Raw genomic sequence first — 21,871 nt, forward strand, 5'->3', positions numbered from 1 at the left:
CATGTGCTTCTTGGCCATGTGTATGTCTTCTTTGGTGAAATTTCTGTTCATGCCTTTTGCCCATTTTATGATTGGATTTTTTGTTTCTTTGCTGTTGAGTTTAATAAGTTCTTTATAGATCTTGGATACTAGCCCTTTATCTGATATCATTTGTAAATATCTTCTCCCATTCTGTAGATTGTCTTCTTGTTTTGTTGACTGTTTCTTTTGCCTTGCAGAAGCTTTTATCTTGATTAAGTCCCAATAATTCATTTTTGCTATTGTTTCCCTTGCCTTCATAGATGTATCTTGCAAGAAGTTGCTGTGGCCAAGTTCAAAAAGGATTTTGCTGTGTTCTCCTCTAGGATTTTGATAGATTCTTGTCTCACATTTAGATCGTTCATCTGTGCTCGTTTCAGCAGCACTTATACTAAAATTAGATCTTTCATCCATTTTGAGTTTATCTTTGTGTATGGTGTAAGAGAATGGTCCAGTTTCATTCTTCTGCGTGCGGCTGTCCAATTTTTCCAGCACCATTTATTGAAGAGACTGTCCTTTTTCCAGTGGAAAAAGCAGTCTTTCCTGCTTTGTTGAATATTAGTTGACCATAGAGTTTAGGGCCCATTTCTGGGTTCTCTATTCTGTTCCATTGACCTATGTGTCTGTTTTTGTGCCAGTACCACACTGTCTTGATGACTGCAGTTTTGTAGTACAATTTGAAATCTGGCATTGTGATGCCTCCGGCTCTGGTGTTCTTTTTCAATATTCCCCTGGCTATTCAGAGTCTTTTCTGATTCCACACAAATCTTAAGATTATTTGTTCCAACTCTCTGAAGAAAGTCCATGGTATTTTGATAGGGATTGCATTGAACATGTAAATTGCCCTGGGTAACATAGACATTTTCACAATATTAATTCTTCCAAACCATGAGTATGGGATATTTTTCCATTTCTTTGTGTCTTCCTCAATTTCTTTCAGAAGTGATCTATAGTTTTTAGGGTATAGATCCTTTATCTCTTTGGCTAGTTTTAATCCCTCATATCTTATGCTTTTGGGTGCAATTGTAAATGGGATTGACTCCTTAATTTCTCTTTCTTCAGTCTCATTGTTAGTGTATAGAAATGCCACTGATTTCTGGGCATTGATTTTGTATACTGCCCCACTGCTGAATTGCTATATGAGTTCTAGCAAGCTTGGGGTGGAATCTTTGGAGTTTTCTATGTATGGTATCATGTCATCTGTGAAGAGGGAAAGTTTGACTTCTTCTTTGCCAATTTGAATGCCTTTTATTTCTTTTTGTTGTCTGATTGCTGAGGCTAGGACTTCTGGTACTAAATGATACACTGGACCAGATGGATTTCACAGATATATACAGAACTTTCCATCTGAATACACATTCTTCTCAAGTGCACATGGAACTTTCTCCAGAATAGACCACATACTGGGTCACAAATCAGGTCTTAACCGATACCAAAAGATTGAGGTTGTCCTCTACATATTTTCAGACCACAATGCTTTGAAACTAGAACTCAATCACAAGAAGAAATTTGGAAGAAATTCAAACATGTGGAGGTTAAAGAGCATCCTGCTAAAAGATGAATAGGTCAACCAGGAAATTAGAGAAGAATTAAAAAGATTCATGGAAACTAATGAGAATGAAGATACAACCATTCAAAATCTTTGGGATACAGCAAAAGCAGTCCTAAGAGGGAAATACATCACAATACAAGCATCCCTCAAAAAACTGGAAAAAACTCAAATACACAAGCTAACCTCACACCGAGAGGAACTAGAGAAAGAACAGCAAGTAAAGCCTACACCAAGCAGAAGAAGATAGTAAAGATTCGAGCAGAACTCAATGAAATAGAGACCAGAAGAACTGTATAACAGATCAACAAAATCAGGAGTTGGTTCTTTGAAAGAATTAATAAGATAGATAAACCATTAGCCAGCTGTATTAAAAAGAAAAGAGAAAAAACTCAAATTATTAAAATCATGAATGAAAGAGGACAGGTCACAACCAATACCAAGTAAATACAAAGGATTTTAAAAATGTATTATAAGCAGCTGTACACCAAAAAATTAGGCAATCTAGAAGAAATGGATGCATTTCTGGAAAACCACAAATTACCAAAACTGGGACAGGAAGAAATAGAAAACCTGGACAGGCCAATAACCAGGGAGGAAATTGAAGCAGTCATCAAAAACCTCCCAAGACACAAAAGTCCAGGGCCAGATGGTTTCCCGAGGAAATTCTATCAAAAATTTAAAGAAGAAATAATACCTATTCTACTCAAGCAGTTCCAAAGGATAAAAAGGGACGGAATACTTCCAAACTCATTTTATGAGGCCAGCATCACCTTAATTCCAAAACCCACAAAGACCCCACCAAAAAGGAGAATTATAGACCAATATCCCTGATGAACACAGCTGCAAAAATTCTCAACAAGATACTAGCCAATAGTATCCAACAGTACATTAAGATTATTTACCATGACTAAGTGGGATTTATCCACGGGATGCAAGGTTGGTTCAACACTTGTAAAACAACCAACATGATAAATCACATCAACAAGAGAAAAAACAAGAACCGTATGATCCTCTCAATAGATGCAGAGAAAGTATTTGACAAAATACAGCATCCATTCCTGATCAAAACTCTTGGGAATGTAGGGATAGAGGGAACATTCCTCAGCATCTTAAAAGCCATCTATGAAAAGCCAACAGTAAATATTCTCAATGGGGAAAAACTGAGAGCCTTTTCCCTAAAATCAGGAACACAACAGGGATTTCCACTCTCACCACTGCTATTCAATGTAAAAAGTCATTTTAGAACAATGAAAATATAAAGTGGAGTATCTCATTCCTTACACTCAAACAATTTCAGATGTCTCAGAAATTTAAATGTAAGAAGTTACAATATAAAAATATATTTATTCATAAAGGGGTGAAGAAGATCTTTCTTAGGGAAAAGTTAATACATAGACACCATAAGATAAACTATTGATATATTTAACTGTTCTAGATTGAGTTATGCACCTCAAGGAGGTACATAGAAGTCCTAATCTCAGGTATCTATGAATATGACCTCATCTGGAAATAAGGTCTTTGCAGAGATAATCAAGGTAAGATGAGATCATTAAGGGGGGCCCTGATCCAATATAGGTGGTGTCTTATAAGAAGAAACACAGAGACAGACATACACAGAGGGAAGATGATATGAAGACACAAAAGAAGAACCCCATGTGACCAGAGAGGCAGAAACTGGAGTGATCAATCTATAAGAAAGAAAAAAAAAATGCCAACAATACCAGAAGCTAAAAGAAAGGCATGGAGGTGCACATGGGTGGCTCAGTTGGTTAAACATCTAACTCTTGGTTTCAACTCAAGTCATGATCTCAGATTCATGAAATCAAGCCCTGCATGACATTGGGCTCCCTGTTCAGCAGGGAGTCTGTTTCTCTCCCTCACCCTCTGCACTCCCCCCTGCTCGTGTTCTCTCTCTCTCTCTCTCTTTCTCTCTCCCCCTTTCAAATAAATATAAAAATCTAAAGAAGAAAAGAAAGAAGGAAGGAAGGAAGGAAGGAAGGAAGGAAGGAAGGAAGGAAGGAAGGAAAAGAAGAAAGAAAGAAAGAAAGAAAGAAAGAAAGAAAGAAAGAAAGAGAAAGAAAGAAAGAAAGAAAGAAAGAAAGAAAGAAAGAAAGAAAGAGAGACATGGAACAGACTCTCCCTTAGAGAATTCAGAGAGAGCATGGCCTTGCCAAAACCTTGAGTTCTGACTTCTGGCCTCTTTAACTGTGAAAAAATAAATTTGTTTAAGTCACCCAGTTTTTGGTACCTTGTTATGATAGCCCCCAGTAAACTATATAGACTCTACAAAAATTGAAAACATTAGCTCAGAAAAACAAAATCACAAACTCAGGTACAAATGAAAAGAGTTCTAGCAATGGCTGGTAAAATGTTGGTACACCTTCTCTTCCAGAAACAACTATAAAACTGAACAAAATAATTATTGAAAAACAATCATAATTTCAGGGCTTCAGGATGGACCAAAAGCAAACAACAAATTGAGGAGCATATATGTACTAAAAACTGCTGAATTTCAGGTAAGAACAGTAGGAGTCCAGTTTTGTTTAAAACGGAATTCTACGTGATATTTATGAGAAGAGGAATGGAGATGCTGTCTCATGTGGTCATTACCATGCTAGCAGTTCTCATTCTAGCAAAAAAATTAAACGCCCAAATGATACATGAGTATATTCTCATTGCAAAATAACAAAACTAATAAAATGAAATTCCACGTTGATTCTATTATCCTCCAATCTCATTCCTCTCCTTCGACATTACTGTAGTTATATAGACACAAATAATTTGGTTTTGTGTTCATTTTGATATTTAAATAAATAAGGTCATACTGTAGTATAGTACTGTTTTCAACTTGCATTTTTGGTTGTTTTTTTTGTTTTGTTTTGTTTTTTGTTTTTTTCAGTTAACAATGTTTTTGGAGAACTTCCTAACATACATGTTCTTCATCTTAATGGCTGAATGGAATTCCATTTTATTGATATATTGTGTCCCCACTGACAAGCATTTACCCTCTTTGTGCAGGTGTGTGAGTACTTCTCGCATGGAGCTGGAAATTCCAAGTGCACGTCGGTGTTCGATTATAAAGGTACAACCCAATTGTCCTCCAAAAAGCTGCTGTCCCTGCACCCTTGACAATATTAGATATTATTATGGTTTAAATTTTTTGGAAATTGGCAGGAAAAAATATATCATCTACAAAATATGTCATTTACAAATTATGTCATTTAAAATGTATGTCAAGGGTGCGCTGGGGTGGTTCAGTTGGTTAAGCGCCTGCCTTCGGCTCAGGTCATGATCCTGAGATCCTGGGATTGAGCCCCACGTCAGGCTCTCTGCTCAGCAGGAAGCCTGCTTCTCTCTCTCTCCCTCTGCCACTCCCCCTGCTTGGGCTCTTTCACTCTCTCTCTCTGTCAAATAAATAAACTAAATCTTAAAATAAAATACATATCGAAAATAAAAAAATAATCTTTCTTTTTTTAAGATTTATTTATTTATTTATTTATTTATTTGAGAAACAGAGAGAGAGAGAGAGAGAGGGAGAGAGAGAGGCAGAGACACAGGAGGAGGGAGAAGCAGGCTCCATGCCGGGAGCCCGACGTGGGACTCGATCTCGGGACTCCAGGATCGCACCCTGGGCCAAAGGCAGGCGCTAAACCACTGAGCCACCCAGGGATCCCCCCCAAATAATCCTTCATTTAAAAAAGAATTTATTTCACCTCCTATGAATCTATAATTATTTCAACATAAGTAGTAAAAAAGTATAAACAAAGGAAAAAATACTTTTTTTACATTATTTTGCCACTCTCACAGCAGTGCTGGTATTTCTTGCTCATTATATAAGCTTGTTTTCATCCTTAGAGAGAAATATTTTAGGCCTGGGGCCTGTGACTAATAGACCTCCTGCACCCCTCCTCCCACTTCTCCAGGCCCAACACATTTTAGTGAGCAACACATCCTAATTTCTGGGCAAGGAAGTCAGAAGGCTACCTATTAACTAAGAGATTCAAAATTAAGAAGCCCAAGGCAAAATAAATATGTGTCTACAATTCTGTAATTTGTTGAGTCTTGAGATGGATGACTTACTAATGGCCTCCTCCCGCCACCTGCCACCTGCCACCTGTGCTTCCTCCGGGGACCACCACCACAAGATATTCTTCCTATTTGTGTCTGCCAGCCCTTCCTCTCCTCTGGCTCCTTTCGGACTGCACACAAATCCAGTCCCTCCCATCTGAAATTTCCTTCCCAGAGCTTTGCTTCACTCTCCAGCAGATGATGGAGAGGCAATCTCACAGAGGCAGGCAATCCTGAGTGCAAATTCCAGGCTTGACTAGGGCTACGGTCAGTGAGGACATAATTCGGAAGACCCTTGCTTCATGCTCAGCATTATACTAGGGCTCTCCCCCATTTCTGCCCCTTCTCCTTCCTGCCAACATCCTCAATCTCCTCTAAGAGCGTCCATGGAGGCTCATACTACTTCACCCCCCCCTCCCCACAACCCCAGCCACTGCAGTCTGACCTACATGCCCGCATTTCTGCTGGTGCAGATTTTTCATGGGGCTCACAGATGACTTCCTAATTGCCAGACAGGACAGATTTTTCCTTAGTCTGCATTCTGCATGACCTCCTCACAGCATTTCACCTAATCTTCCCCTCTTGCCCTTGGCTTCTATAACAGAACACCCTCCCAACTCTCCTCCTAACTCAGATTGTCCTCCCTTGGCTTCTCTTCTTCTGCACATTTGTCCCCCATTGGGTCGCCAGGTTTGACCTTGGCTTTTCTCTGTGACTTTCAGAGTGGCCTCATTTTCAGTCAGGCTTCTAGTCCCCCCTATGTCCTGGTTGTTCCCAAATCCACATTTATAGCTCTGGTCTCTTTCCTAAGCTCCAGATCTAAGCTTCAATAGATTCTGGATGAATTCTCTGTATAAATATTCTGTAGACTCTCAAACTCTGTCCACCTTCAATTCTCTTGCTTCTCAAATACTGTTTCCTCCCTTGTACACGATGCTCAACTTGTGTACCTATTGCACTGCCTCTATCCATTCCTCTTCTCTCTCTGTATCAATCAGCACCCACCCCATGAAGTCACCCTTCCATCCCACACCATGAAACATCAGATCAGATTTCCTGAGTGATGGGTGAGAAGCTAGGTGATATAATGTGAAAAGGCTGGGAGTTATCTTTTGTGAGCTAAGTTTGGAAAAGTGAAAAAAATGGGAGGTAAAGGGAATCCAAGCAGATTAATTCTCCTTTCTCTCCTGTGGCTCATGTCAGAGTGTGGTACCTGCTTGTGACCTATCATACATGCTGGGCAAACGTCCCAATGAGTGATTTTGTCTTGTTAGTTCCCCCCAAAGCAGACCCAGAGGTAAGCCAGGCATATAGATAATTTACTAGGGAGGTGATCCCAAGGAACAGAAACAAGAGATAGGGGGAGCAAAATAGGAGGGAGAGCCAATGCAAAGAAGTTTTAAGTTGGCACCACCTATGTATGGCTAGGGACTGGTGCTCAGTGATATGGGATGGTCTAAGAAACTTTGTGAAATGCATCTCAGAACGGCCCTTCTGGGGAAGGGGAGCATCTATCCAACAGCTGCCATTACCCTGTAGACTGTTAACTCTTCCCAGGTCGTGCATACATGAATATTAAATGAGCTCCCCCCAAATGTTCCCAGCCTGGCATGAGAGTAGCCCTGGGGCAGAAGGAGAGATACTCTCAGGAGACATAATTCTGTGAAACTGGTTGGGACTTGTGTATAACTTGCTGCAGAGGTGGATGGAGTAGGAAAAAGGACCAAGAAGATTCGAAGTGGTGTTAAAAATTGTCAGATCCACCCAGGGGAATTCTATCAAACGTTTAAAGAAGAAATCATACCTATTCTACTAAAGCTGTTTGGAAAGATAGAAAGAGATGGAGTACTTCCAAATTCGTTCTATGAGGCCAGCATCACCTTAATTCCGAAACCAGACAAAGACCCCACCAAAAAGGAGAATTACAGACCAATATCCCTGATGAACATGGATGCAAAAATTCTCAACAAGATACTAGCCAATAGGATCCAACAACACATTAAGAAAATTATTCACCATGACCAAGTAGGATTTATCCCTGGGACACAAGGCTGGTTCAACACTCGTAAAACCATCAATGTGATTCATCATATCAGCAAGAGAAAAACCAAGAACGATATGATCCTCTCATTGGATGCAGAGAAAGCATTTGACAAAATACAGCATCCATTCCTGATCAAAACCCTTCAGAGTGTTGGGATAGAGGGAACTTTCCTCGACATCTTAAAAGCCATCTACGAAAAGCCCACAGCAAATATCATTCTCAATGGGGAAGCACTGGGAGCCTTTCCCCTAAGATCAGGAACAAGACAGGGATGTCCACTCTCACCACTGCTGTTCAACATAGTTCTGGAAGTCCTCGCCTCAGCAATCAGACAACAAAAAGACATTAAAGGCATTCAAATTGGCAAAGAAGAAGTCAAACTCTCCCTCTTCGCCGATGACATGATACTCTACATAGAAAACCCAAAAGCCTCCACCCCAAGATTGCTAGAACTCATACAGCAATTTGGTAGCGTGGCAGGATACAAAATCAATGCCCAGAAATCAATGGCATTTCTATACACTAACAATGAGACTGAAGAAAGAGAAATTAAGGAGTCAATCCCATTTACAATTGCACCCAAAAGCATAAGATACCTAGGAATAAACCTTACCAAGGCGGTGAAGGATCTATACCCTAAAAACTATAGAACACTTCTGAAATAAATTGAGGAAGACACAAAGAGATGGAAAAATATTCCATGCTCATGGATTGGCAGAATTAATATTGTGAAAATGTCAATGTTACCCAGGGCAATTTACACGTTTAATGCAATCCCTATCAAAATACCATGGACTTTCTTCAGAGAGTTAGAACAAATTATTTTAAGATTTGTGTGGAATCAGAAAAGACCCCGAATAGCCAGGGGAATTTTAAAAAAGAAAACCATAGCTGGGGGCATCACAATGCCAGATTTCAGGTTGTACTACAAAGCTGTGGTCATCAAGACAGTGTGGTACTGGCACAAAAATAGACACATAGATCAATGGAACAGAATAGAGAACCCAGAAGTGGACCCTGAAATGTATGGTCATCTAATATTCGATAAAGGAGGAAAGACTATCCATTGGAAGAAAGACAGTCTCTTCAATAAATGGTGTTGGGAAAATTGGACATCCACATGCAGAAGAATGAAACTAGACCACTCTCTTTCACCATACACAAAGATAAACTCAAAATGGATGAGAGATCTAAATGTGAGACAAGAGTCCATCAAAATCCTAGAGGAGAACACAGGCAACACCCTTTTTGAACTCGGCCACAGTAACTTCTTGCAAGATACATCCACAAAGGCAGAAGAAACAAAAGCAAAAATGAACTATTGGGACTTCATCAAGATAAGAAGCTTTTGCACAGCAAAGGATACAGTCAAAAAAACTAAAAGACAACCTACAGAATGGGAGAGGATATTTGCAAACGACATATCAGATAAAGGGCTAGTTTCCAAAATCTATAAAGAACTTATTAAACTCAACACCAAAGAAACAAACAATCCAATCATGAAATGGGCAAAAGACATGAAGAGAAATCTCACAGAGGAAGACATGGACATGGCCAACATGCACATGAGAAAATGCTCTGCATCACTTGCCATCAGGGAAATACAAATCAAAACCACAATGAGATACCACCTCACACCAGTGAGAATGGGGATAATTAACAAGGCAGGAAACAACAAATGTTGGAGAGGATGCGGAGAAAAGGGAACCCTCTTACACTGTTGGTGGGAATGTGAACTGGTGCAGCCACTCTGGAAAACTGTGTGGAGGTTCCTCAAAGAGTTAAAAATAGACCTGCCCTACGACCCAGCAATTGCACTGTTGGGGATTTACCCCAAAGATTCAGATGCAACGAAACGTCGGGACACCTGCACCCCGATGTTTCTATCAGCAATGGCCACAATAGCCAAACTGTGGAAGGAGCCTCGGTGTCCATCGAAAGATGAATGGATAAAGAAGATGTGGTTTATGTATACAATGGAATATTACTCAGCGATTAGAAACGACAAATACCCACCATTTGCTTCAACGTGGATGGAACTGGAGGGTATTATGCTGAGTGAAATAAGTCAATCGGAGAAGGACAAGCAGTGTATGTTCTCATTCATTTGGGGAATATAAATAATAGTGAAAGGGAATATAAAGGAAGGGAGAAGAAATGTTGGGAAATATCAGGAAGGGAGACAGAACATAAAGACTCCAAACTCGGGGAAACGAACTAGGGGTGGTGGAAGGGGGGAGGAGGGCGGGTGTTGGAGGGGAATGGGTGACGGGCACTGAGGTGGACACTTGACGGGATGAGCACTGGGTGTTTTTCTGTATGTTGGTAAATTGAACACCAATAAAAATTAATTAAAAAAAAAATTGTCAGATCCAGACTGGCCTCATGGTTTCCTTGTGGCTCCTGGTGGAGCAGTGGTCCATGCACCAATGCACCCCCTTGCCTTATAGCACCTCACACAGTTCCCTTATTTTGCTTCCCCTTTCTCCTCTCACTCTCCTGGGCTTGCCCTTCCCAGATAAAGTGTTAGTACTTTAATCTTTGTCTCAGACCCTGATTTCCAAAGGACCCATAGCGAGGCAGTCCTAGGAGACCAAATAATAACTTCGCTAATTGCTGTGGAAATTATATTAATTAAAACGAATGTGGAACAGTCTGGCTATTTATGACAATTCTAGGGACTTATGAAAAGAGGATGACCAGCTCAGGGCAATCAGCTTTCAACTACGAATATACTTATAAAGTCAGAGAGCCTCTAGAGCAGCTTTTATTTTTATTATTTTTTAAAACTTTTTTAAAACATTTTTTTACAAATAAAAATTTGTAAATTTGAATTTATAAAATATTGAAGTGTTACATATTATAACACATATTATAAATATGTGCACATATTATAAATACAGGATTTGAGAAATTTCCGTCAAGTGAGCACAATCACCTAGCCAGGCCCCAGACTTAATAAATATAAAACTATCAACACCCAGAAGCTCTCTTTATGATCTCTTTCAATCATTGCCTGTCTCCAGGGAGGGAATTATTATCCTGACTTCTTTTATTTTTTTTAAATAATTTATTTATTTATTCATGAGAGACACAGAGAGAGAGGCAGGCAGAGACATAGGCAGAGGGATAAGCAGGTTCCATGCAGGGAGCCTGATGTAGGACTCGATCCTGGGACCATAGGATCACGCCCTGAGCCGAAGGCAGATGCTAACTGCTGAGCCGCGCAGGTGTCCCTTATTCTGACTTCTAACATCAGTATGGTAGCTTTTAAGGAGATCCTTATCTGCTGCAGTCACAGATCAGATTGTGCTGAATATCAGACCCAGAATTTGATTATGATGACAGAGCTATAGAAAATACCCGGATTGGAAACTTTTTGGTGTTGAAACCCAATAATCTCGAATCCCAAAACTCCCTTGGCAAAAGCAATCTCCTCCCTCTGCCAGAGGAGAAGCACTTCTGCTTGCCTGGAGACCATGCTGACCTCAGTTGAATTGGAGCTTCCCAAAGAGATACTAATTCTCTTCATGACTTGCTCCCACCAGTCCTCATTTCCTGGAGTCAGATCCCAGCACAGCCTGGATGGGGAATATAAAAGCTTACATCTCAAGGAAATTTCTAAAGCGTATTGCCTATGTGTCAGCAAGAGTAGGGGCATGTGTGGGAGCAGATTGTATTAGCTTTTTCGTGGCTGCTGAAACAAATTACCACAAACTGAGTGGCTTAAAAGAACATAAATTTATTCTTTCACAGTTCTGGAGGCTTGAATCAAGGTTGGTTCCTTCTGGAGGCTCCAAGGGAGAATCTGTTCCATGTCTCTCTCCCAGCTTCTGGTGGCTAGCAGCACTTCTTGGCATTCTTTGCTTTATAAGCATAGCTCTCCTATCTCTGCCGCATTTTCACATCACCTTCTACTCTGTATGTCTCTGCGGCTTCTCCTTTGCTGTCTCTTTACAAGGACACCCAGTCATTGGATTTAGGGCTCACTCTAAATCTAGAATGATCTCACTTTAAGATCCTTAATTACGTCTGCAAATGTCACGGTTCTTGGACCAGCAAGAGCTTAGCAAAGGCACCGTGGAGCAGAGTTCTTCTAGCTAACCCACAAACTGATGATGATGAGCAGAATCATCTCAACAACCACAGTCCCCCCACCCACCCCCGTTGCAGTTAGCAGCACAGCCACCATAGCAACCCACAGCCTGGAGCAGAGGCACTCAGCCAAGCCATCATAGGTCCTCTGAACCCCCTTTACTATGGGCACGTGAGTGATAATAAATGATGGCTGTTTTAAGCCATTGAGTTTCAAGGGGTTTGTTTTGCAGTAATAGCCAGTTGATACAGAGCCTATTACATATCTCCCAGCAATTAATAAGCAAATAATAAGTGAGGCTTTAAACGATTTGAACAACATAGTAATGCAGCTTGATGTAATAGCTACATAAAGAACTCTGTACACAACTTCAAAGAAGAAACATTCTTTCTAAACAAATGTGGAACATTTTCTAAAAAATAAGCATATGTTAGGCCTAAAAGCAAATCTCAACTCATTGTAAAAAGAAAACCTCTACAGGCAAATTTCGCAATTAACAAATGATACGAAAAAGTATCAAATTCAACCCCTACCCCCCAAACTATTCATTTGGTTGGAATAGAAATAACCCTTCCAAAATACCTGAAATATAGGGGAAAAAAAACCCAAGTGGAACTTATGGATAAGTCAGAAACAAACAACAAGAGGCACTACATATAAAAATCTGCAGGGTGCAGCCAAAGTCATACTAAAAAAAATATAGCTTTAATACACTTGTTAGGAAATAAAATATTTTTTAAAAATAAATGAACTGGTCTCCCAGTTTAAGACGCTAAGAAAAGAGCATCAGAGCAATTGTGTACCAAATAAGTACATAATAAATATAAAAGTAGAAACCAAGAAATGAAAGAATAGAACCCAATAAGTAGTTTGTTTGTTTGTTTTTTTCTTCTGGAGCAGGGAGGACACAAATAAAATGGACAAAGTGTGACAAGTTTAATCAAGACAAAATCAGAGAAACACCAATCAACAACATTAAGACTAATAAAAGTGCTGTACCTGCAAACACAGTAGAATTTTTAAAAATTGAAGTGAATATTATATAAAACTTTATAATAACAAATTTGAAAGAGAAAAAACATGATTTTCTAGGTATCAAATGCTCAGGATTGACAAAAGAAGTAGGAAATTTAAAGAGACCAATAAGGGATCCCTGGGTGGCTCAGCGGTTTGGTGCCTGCCTTCGGCCCAGGGCGTGATCCTGGAGTCCCAGATCGACTCCTGCGTTGGACTCCCTGTGTGGAGCCTGCTTCTCCCTCTGCCTGTGTCTCTGTCTCTCTCTCTGTGTCTCTCATGAATAAATAAATAAAATCTTTAAAAATAAATAGAGATCAATAAAAAACAGAAGGAATTGGAAAGGTAATCCAATATCTACATTAAAATGTTCCCAAGCCCAGGGGAGTCTACTTGTCCCTCTCCCTCTGCCCCTCCCTGTGCTTGTGGGCACACACACTCTCCCTCTTAAATAAGTAAATAAAATCTTTTTTAAAATAAAGGAAGGAGGGAGGGAAGGAGGGAAGGAAAGCTATAAGCTTAGCTCACTTTATAAAGCTGAAATTAAAAAAAAAAAAAAGAGGCAAATTCAAGCAGCAGCATAAAGATAAGATTTATACTAGGTAGGTAAACACGATTCAACTTGAGGAAAATCTTAATGCCAGTCACTTTATTAGCCTATTAAAGAAGAAAACCATATGCACATTGCACTAGGTAACAAAAATTGTTTTGATAAAAATCAACTCATTCCAGAAAAGAAAACTAAAAAACACTCAAACTAGGAGTATAAGGAACTCTCTTAAAATGATGAGGATCTTGCCAGAAACTGCATCTGAAGCACCTTGCAGCTGGCAGGTGCTCCTCCCTGCTCCCAGCTTCAGCCTAGGGATATCACTGAGGTTCAGACTGGCAGCAGGTCCCCTAGATTTCTCTGCAGATACGCTTTCCCTCACTTGTGAGGGTTGTGCTTCACTCAGCTCACCTCTTGGTTTGGTCTACTATCACTACAGCTCAGATATTCCCACATATTTTTGGCATGGGGCAGTATCCTTTCTTAGCCTTCAAGCAGTGCTGTATTTTTTTGTTGTCGTTATTGTATTTCTTTGATCATTATAACCTGAAATTTGGAAAAAGAAAAGCACTTTAAAGAATAGGTTTAGAGGAGTCATTCTCAAAATCTAGTATATATAAATGAGAGTCATCTAGGAGTTTTAAAAATGAAGAGTTCTGGGCCCATCCCAAGTAATCTTTTACGTCATTTCCCATTGATTATCTTAGTAATCTGTTTTCATTGTAGAATTTTTAAAAATACTGCAAAAATAAGATCACATACTTGATATTTTTTGAAACATGACTTTTGGGTTTTTTTTTTTTTTACCAGCCACAAGAGGATGACTATTTTACTTCATTTCTTTCTGTACACGTGGGTGTTGCACAAGATTCCCTCCCACTCTCATAAATTATTCTGGGATCTACAGGAGAAGAAGGTCCTAGCCCTGCTAATTCAACACTTGAATTGGAATAGATATGTTACCCCAAGATTTCCAGATAAGCTGTGTGGGAGGGATTCCCTGACTTTCACCTGTGCAGTGGGGGATGCCCCCACCCACCCAAATTTGGGTGCTCTGGATCTATACCCTGTTGGTTATAGGTCCAAGCTTTTAAGAGAATATCTCTGTTTTCCTCACTTGTGAAAGACAAAATGGGTGAGTACAACATTCTTAGCTTATAATGTTCACCTCTCATACAGCTATTGATGTTACCTTACTTAGTTTTCTGGAATGGAATGTTCTAAAAGGAAAGTTAGGACCTTTTATCTCTTATGATTTGCTTTATTGCTTGAGAATTTAGCCTTATTTGAATAAAATGCCTATTGGTTTGACAGCCGTATGATATCAGAACTTACCCCTCAAAGGTGGCCCCCATTTATTTTGAAGGATCTCCAGGGTGCTGATATTTCTTATGTTCACAAACTGACATGTGGTACCCTTTTGACTTCCTTTTTCTTCCTATTTGTCTTCATCCACTGCTTCCCATGCTTCCTGGAGAAGCTCCCTGGCTGTCAGAGGCCATTGTTCCTGATCCTTGAATCTGCTTTCTATTCTCTACACCATCTTCTGGGATATGCTAAGCTCATACATACACATACACATACACATACACATACACATACACATACACATACACACAGAATTCGATTTTTGTGATGTTTGCCTATCTATCTCAAACTTGCCTGGTTTTGTTTCAAAGTTGACTACTCCCTCAATCTACTGGGAGCAGTAGAATGAACCAGAAGTCACTGTGCCTTGGGACAGGTGATGACATTCACAGTGAGTGAACTGAAACCATCAGCACAGGAGCCCAATTGTTAAATGAAGTGAGGGAGGACTGAGCAAGTCTGGGGAAGCTTGGTTATTGAGGTTTGTCCCATTTCTGTCTGGGCAACTGTGAGCCTGTGAATTGCTAGGTGAGACCTCCCTTGCCTGCCACAGGGAGAAGTTGCCTTTTTCTATAAGCAGGGAATCCAGCAAATTTCCCCCGAGTTACAGGGATAAGGAGCATGCCTTCACACTTAACAAAACTTGTCTTTTTCTTTTAATTTTTTAAAAATTAATCTATACCCAACATGGGGTTTGAACCCACAACCCCAAGATCAAGAGCCATATGCTCTACCAACTGAGCCAGCTAGGCACCCCACTTTCTTTTCTTTTGAAAAGCATAGGTTAGATACCCGGGTGGCTTAGTCAGTTAAGTGTCTGCCTTCAGCTCAGGTCATGATCCCAGCGTCCTGGGATCGAGCCCCTGCATCGGGCTCCCTGCTTAGTGGAGAGCCTGCTTCTCCTTCTCCCTCTGCCCCTACTCTACTCCCCACTCAGGCTCTCTCTCTCAAATAAGAGGCCACAAGAGGATGACTTGTGGATAAATAAAATCTTTTTTTAAAAAAAGCATTGATCTGTATGTAATGAAAATAATAAACCAATATTGTAGACATTTTGGAAAATGCAAAAAGGCATCCAAGAAAACAACAGTCATGGCCCACCATCTAAAGACAACTGCTCTTAATTTGTTGTATATTCTTTTATTTTTAAAAAATGAGTATATATGATAGATGTCTTAGAAAAGTGTGATTGTAGGGTGCCTCAGTTGGCTAAGTATCTGCCTTTGGCTCAGGTCATGATCCCAAGATCCTGAGATGAAGCCCTGAGTCAGGTTCACTGCTCAAGGGGGAGTCTGCTTATTGCTTTCCTTCTGTCCTTCCACCACGTCATGTGCTCGCTCGCTCTCTCACTCTCTCAAATACATAAATAAATAAAATCTTAAAAAGAAGAAGAAAGAAAAGTGTGATTGTATGTAATATGAAGTTTTCTCTCTCGCTTTTGTCATTTTCACATACCTTCTAGAGCACTTATCTTCTAGAAGCTGATTTCATTTTTCTGAACTGGAAAATCCCGTCTTTCCAATCCCTTTTTCAGAAGTAGCCACTATAGTAGTTTGGTACATATTCTTCAAGATAGTTTCTGTGTTTATATAGATATGAAAAATATAAAAAAATAAATATCTTTGAACACACATAGCCCCTTTAAAACAATAAATGGATTTTTGTTGTATGTATTGTTTACTTTTGTTCACTTAACAATGTCTCCACTTACATAATAATTATTTTCTTGGTGCTGCCAGCTATGCAGGCACTGAGAACCATGCACATCTTCCCAGGGCATGCCAGGAACCCTTCATTTTGAAAACCAGGTACAGAGAATTCCAAAAAAAATTATTTAACTATTCACCTACAGTTTAGGTTGATTCTAATATTTCTGCTTTCATCAGCAATGTTTCCCCCATTTGTCTAACACTCTTCTCACAACCCAGATGATGAGGAAAGTGGCAATTAATTCAGCAAGTGGGTTAACTACCCTCATATCAGCACCACCTGTCTTCTGGATACACCATTTAAAAAATACTAATTGCTATTCCATCTAAATGGGGTTTGGCACTGTTATCATTTTTTAAAAAGTCAAGTACTTTCATGTTAGCGATGAAAATTTTAATGGATTGGGTGGAATGGGGACTTGATTCACAAGCTCCTGGGACGCATCTCTGGCCCTTTCTCTGATGGCTGGCTGACCAGTGGCTTCATCCCCACCTCATCTCTTCCAGTCTTCAGCACGGGAGCTGACATACTGATTCTGTTTACAACTTCAAAAGGCATTTTTTAAATGAATTATGTGGGCAGGTCATATTAATTCACAGGAATACCACTTTTAATACCTTGAAATGTCTTCAGGAATAGCTTGCAGTTACTGAGAAGTACAGAAGAAACTTGCCAAGCCTGCCCTAACTGTGCTTCGTGTCACCTTTTCTTCAACCAGTTCCTCTCTCCTCCTGGCCCTCTCCCACCCTCATTTCCAAGTACTTACCCTGGAGAGACATTTGGCTCACACTGAGTCCCCTCCTGACCTGCCTTAGCTATGGCTCCAGCCTCAGGTAGCAGCTCCACACGGTCTCCTGCCCTCAGTAGGATGGAAACCTCAGGTCCTAGAAGAAGCCAGAGCACCAGGAGTTCTCTCCCTTCAAATCAACTGTTTCTTTCACTCGGGATAACTCCCTTTTTTTCTCCTGGGCTAATTCCTCTTAATATTCTAATTCACTGTGAGCCTGGGTGGCTCAGTTCTTGAGCCTCTGATTCTTGATTTCTGCTGGGGTCATGATCTGGGGTTGCAAGATCTAGCCCCTGGTGGGGCTCAGTGTTCAGTGGGGAGTATGCTGGAGATTCTCTCTCCCTCTCCCTCTCCTCTGCCCCTTCCCCTGTTGTCCCTCTCTCTCAAATAATAAATTAATTAATCTTAAAAAGAAAAAGAATATGCAAATTCACTACTGCACCCAAGTAACCCAGATGGTGGATAGCAGGGAGCACAGCTCAGCCCACTTGAGATAAACACAGGGGTGTTCTATCTCCCAGAGTGCCAGGTTCTAAAGCCAGCTCATAATGGGGGCAAAAACCCCCATTTAGGTAAAATATCAAACACTAAGTAAATACTTGTACTAAATACTACCTAGTAGGTCAAACAAAATTACATCCCCATGAAGAATTATATGATCATTAGGAGGCTTGTTACACTATGCTCTTTGTCTGACTCTGATAGGTTAGACCCTGAATTTATTTTTTTTTTTGGCCTTATACCCAAAATTTGGGTAATTATTCCCATATCTCTTGGTGTCTCAGTCTCCTCCTGTGTAAAATGAAAGTAATATGACTTCCTATCCCATAGGTTGTTTTGAAGATAGAATGTGTGTAAAGTGCATAATCAGTAATATTTCAACTAATTCACCAATTAAGAATACGTTTTTTACTTTTTATTTTTTTAAATTTTTATTTATTTATGATAGTCACACACAGAGAGAGAGAGAGAGAGACAGAGACAGAGACACAGGCAGAGGGAGAAGCAGGCTCCATGCACCAGGAGCCCGATGTGGGATTCGATCCCGGGTCTCCAGGATCGTGCCCTGGGCCAAAGGCAGGCGCCAAGCCACTGCGCCACCCAGGGATCCCAAGAATACGTTTTTTAAAAAAGATTTTATTTATTTATTTTGAGAGAGAGAGAGGGAGCATGACTGGAGTGGGGGAGGGGCAGAGGGAGAAGGAGAAGTAGACTCCCCACTGAGCAGGGAGCCCACTTTGGGGTTCTGTCCCAGGCTCCTGGGATCATGATGTGAGATGAAGGCAGATGCTTAACTGACTGAGCCACCCAGATGCTCCCTAAGAATATGTTTTAAATTCGTTGTCACGGGATCCCTGGGTGGCGCAGCAGTTTGGTGCCTGCCTTTGGCCCAGGGCGCGATCCTGGAGACCCGGGATCGAATCCCACGTGGGGCTCCTGGTGCATGGAGCCTGCTTCTTCCTCTGCCTGTGTCTCTGCCTCTCTCTCTCTCTTTGTGTGACTATCATAAAAAAGTAAAATTAAAAAATAAATAAATAAATAAATTCGTTGTCACCTTGTGACATTTGGGGAATATAAAAAAATAGTGAAAGGGAATCAAGGGGAAAGGAGAGAAAATGAGTGGAAAATATCAGTGAGGGAGACAGAACATGAGAGACTCCTAACTCTGGGAAACAAACAAGGGGTAGTGGAAAGGGAGGTGTGGGGGGGTGAGGGTGACTGGGTGATGGGCACTGAGGGGGGCGCTTGACGGGATGAGCCCTGGGTGTTATGCTATATGTTGGCAAATTGAACTCCAATTAAAAAAAAATACAAAAAAAAAAAAAAAGAAAGAAAGAAAGAAAGAGAAAGGAGATTAGTCATTTCCAAGGGATGTGGGGATGAGGAGGTTGTGGGTAACAATGAAGAGGTATGAGGTTTCCTTTTGGGGTAAGGCAAAGATTCTAAAATGGATTGTGGTATTAATGCATGACTCTATGAATATACTGAAAGATGTTGACTGTACACTTTAAAAGGTAAATTTCATATTATATGAACTTTATCTCAATAAAGCTGTTTTTTAAAGTTGAAAAAAATAAATTAGTTGTCACCTTATTATCCAGTAGAATATCAATATTGCATGATTTCTATCCAACAGAGTTACCCCAAAAGTTATGATTTTAGTGCCTATTGGACATTGAATATTTTTGCATCTAACTGCAGTCGCATCCATGGTCAGTTACTAAACAAATACCAGCCCTTGTTACTAATTAGAGGTGGTGACAACAATCACATTATGGTTCTTTTTTTTTTAAGATTTTGTTTATTTATTCATAAGAGACACACAGAGAGAGAGAGGTAGAGACACAGACTGTGGGAGAAGCAGGCTCCATGCAGGGAGCCCAACGTGGGACTCAATCCCAGGTCTCCAGGATCACGCCCTGGGCTGAAGGAGGCACCAAACCGCTGAGCCACCCAGGCTGCCCTCACATTATGTTCTAACTCTTGAAACTGCTCCTCAGATACAGAAGAGCAGGAGGATGTGGTGTGGTGCTCTGGAATGGAGAGCTGCAGGTGCGAATCCTCAGCTGAAGGTGACGAGGATGCCACTTGGAGCTGTATTGTGTGGGGAAGTTCACACAGCCCTGCCACAGTGTGTGTCAGACTCTAACATTTAGTTTGGCCAACTCTCCTCCACTTACAGCCCTCCCCAATCACAAAATTGGCAGGGAAAACCCTGATCTGGTGGCTACAAATGGAAACCTTCTGACAAAACCTAGAAAACAAATTGCAGTTGATTCCTTCCGGAGCAGGATCCCAATGGGCATCATTTCCTGAATTTCTCTGCCTGCATTTGGCAACCATCCAGCAGGATCTTCTCCTATGCAAGAAGTGACCCCTTCTCTAGAACCCTCACCTCTTCTCCCTGGGCACTTCAACACTGAATGCAGCCCTCAGGCCTTCCAGGCATCGCTTTACTATTCTCTTGGCTCTACAATCCTACAATTTTCAATACTAGTGCCAGCCACATCTGATGCTGTTTTATGTTCCCCGAAGAGAAGAGCTCTCCTCCAATTTCATAGAGATATAATTGAAATACAGGAAATTGCACATATTTAAAGTATACTGTTTGTTCAATTTGACATATGTATACATCACCCCAATCAAGATGGCAAACATTTTAATCAGCACCAACAATACTGACACGTTAGATGAACTTGTGTTTCTGCAATGTATATAAATATATATATATAATTGCATATAAATGGGATCAGACAGCATGTATTTTACATGCTGTCTGATCTAGCTTCTTTAGTCTGATCTAGCTTCTTTAGTTTAGCATAGTCATCTTGAGATTTACCCATGTTGTTGTACCCATACACCGTATGTTCCTTTTTTATTGCTGAGTAATATTCCACCGTATGAATATATCATAATATTTTATATATTCATCTGATGATGGACATTTGTGTTGCTTCCACAGTTTGTTTTTGATTTTTTTTTTTTGGATATTGCAAATAAAGACTTGTTATCGAATGTATAAGTCTTTGTGTAGGTGTATGTTTTCATTTTTCTTGGGTAAATACATAGTTGTAGAATGGCTGGCTTGTATGGCAAGTGTGCGTTTAATGTTTTAAGAAACTGTCATGCTGTTTTCCAAAGTAGTATATCATTTCACATCCCCACCAGCCATGTGTGAGAATTCCAGTTGCTCCATGTCTTTGCCAACACGCAGTATGGTCAGTGTCTTTAATTTTAGCCATTTTGGTAAATATGTGGTATTTCTAGTTTTATTTTCCTAATGAGCAATGATGGTGAACATCTTTTCCTGGCTCATTGGCCATTCATGTATCTTTTTTGTGAAGTGTCGTATTTGAATCTTTTGCACATCTTCTTGTTGTATTATTTTGTCTTTTTATTATTGAGTTGAGTTCTTTACATATTTGGATGCAACTTCTTTGTCTCACATATGCACTGTACATATTTTCTCCCAGTCTGTGGCTTGCATTTTGGTTTTCTTATGGGTGAATTTCAAAGAAAAAAAGGTTTTATTTTGATGAAGTCCATTCATCTTTTTCTCCTTCATAGTTTTTTTATGTTCTAAAAAATCCTTTTTTGGGATCCCTGGGTGGCGCAGCAGTTTAGTGCCTGCCTTTGGCCCAGGCCGCGATCCTGGAGACCCGGGATCGAATCCCACGTCAGGCTCCCGGTGCATGGAGCCTGCTTCTCCCTCTGCCTGTGTCTCTCTCTCTCACTGTGTGCCTATCATAAATAAATAAATATATTTTTTAAAAAAATAAAATAAAATAAAAAATCCTTTTTTAAAAGAAGATTTTATTTGTTTGTTTGTTTATTTATTTATGAGAGAGAGAGAGAGCATGCATGAGCAGTGGGAGGGTCAGGGCAAGGGTCAGAGGAAGAGGGAGAAGCAGACACCTCACTGAACAGGAAGCCCAAAATGGGCTTGATCCCAGGACCCTAGGATCATGACCTGAGCCCAAGGCAGACACTTAACCAACTGAACCCCTTGAGCACCCAGGAAATACTTACCTGAAATATTGGGTACCCCAATATTGCAAAAAGTTTTCTCTTAATGTTTTCTTCTTGAAGTTTATAGTTTTCAGTTTTGTGTTAGGTGTATGATCCATTTTTGAGTTAAATTTTGTGTATTTGTGTGTTCATTT

At 40.2% G+C, this 21,871-nt stretch overlaps 1 non-coding gene across 1 annotated transcript; it reads right to left on the bottom strand.

Moving 5' to 3' along the window:
• Positions 1-15,389: 15,389 nt before the first annotated feature.
• On the bottom strand, positions 15,390-15,462 carry TRNAK-CUU (transfer RNA lysine (anticodon CUU)). The gene has a single exon. It is a non-coding gene; the product is annotated as a tRNA-Lys (tRNA).
• Positions 15,463-21,871: the final 6,409 nt, after the last annotated feature.

The sequence above is a fragment of the Vulpes vulpes genome, chromosome 11, assembly GCF_048418805.1.
Source record: "Vulpes vulpes isolate BD-2025 chromosome 11, VulVul3, whole genome shotgun sequence".
Lineage (NCBI taxonomy): Eukaryota > Metazoa > Chordata > Mammalia > Carnivora > Canidae > Vulpes > Vulpes vulpes.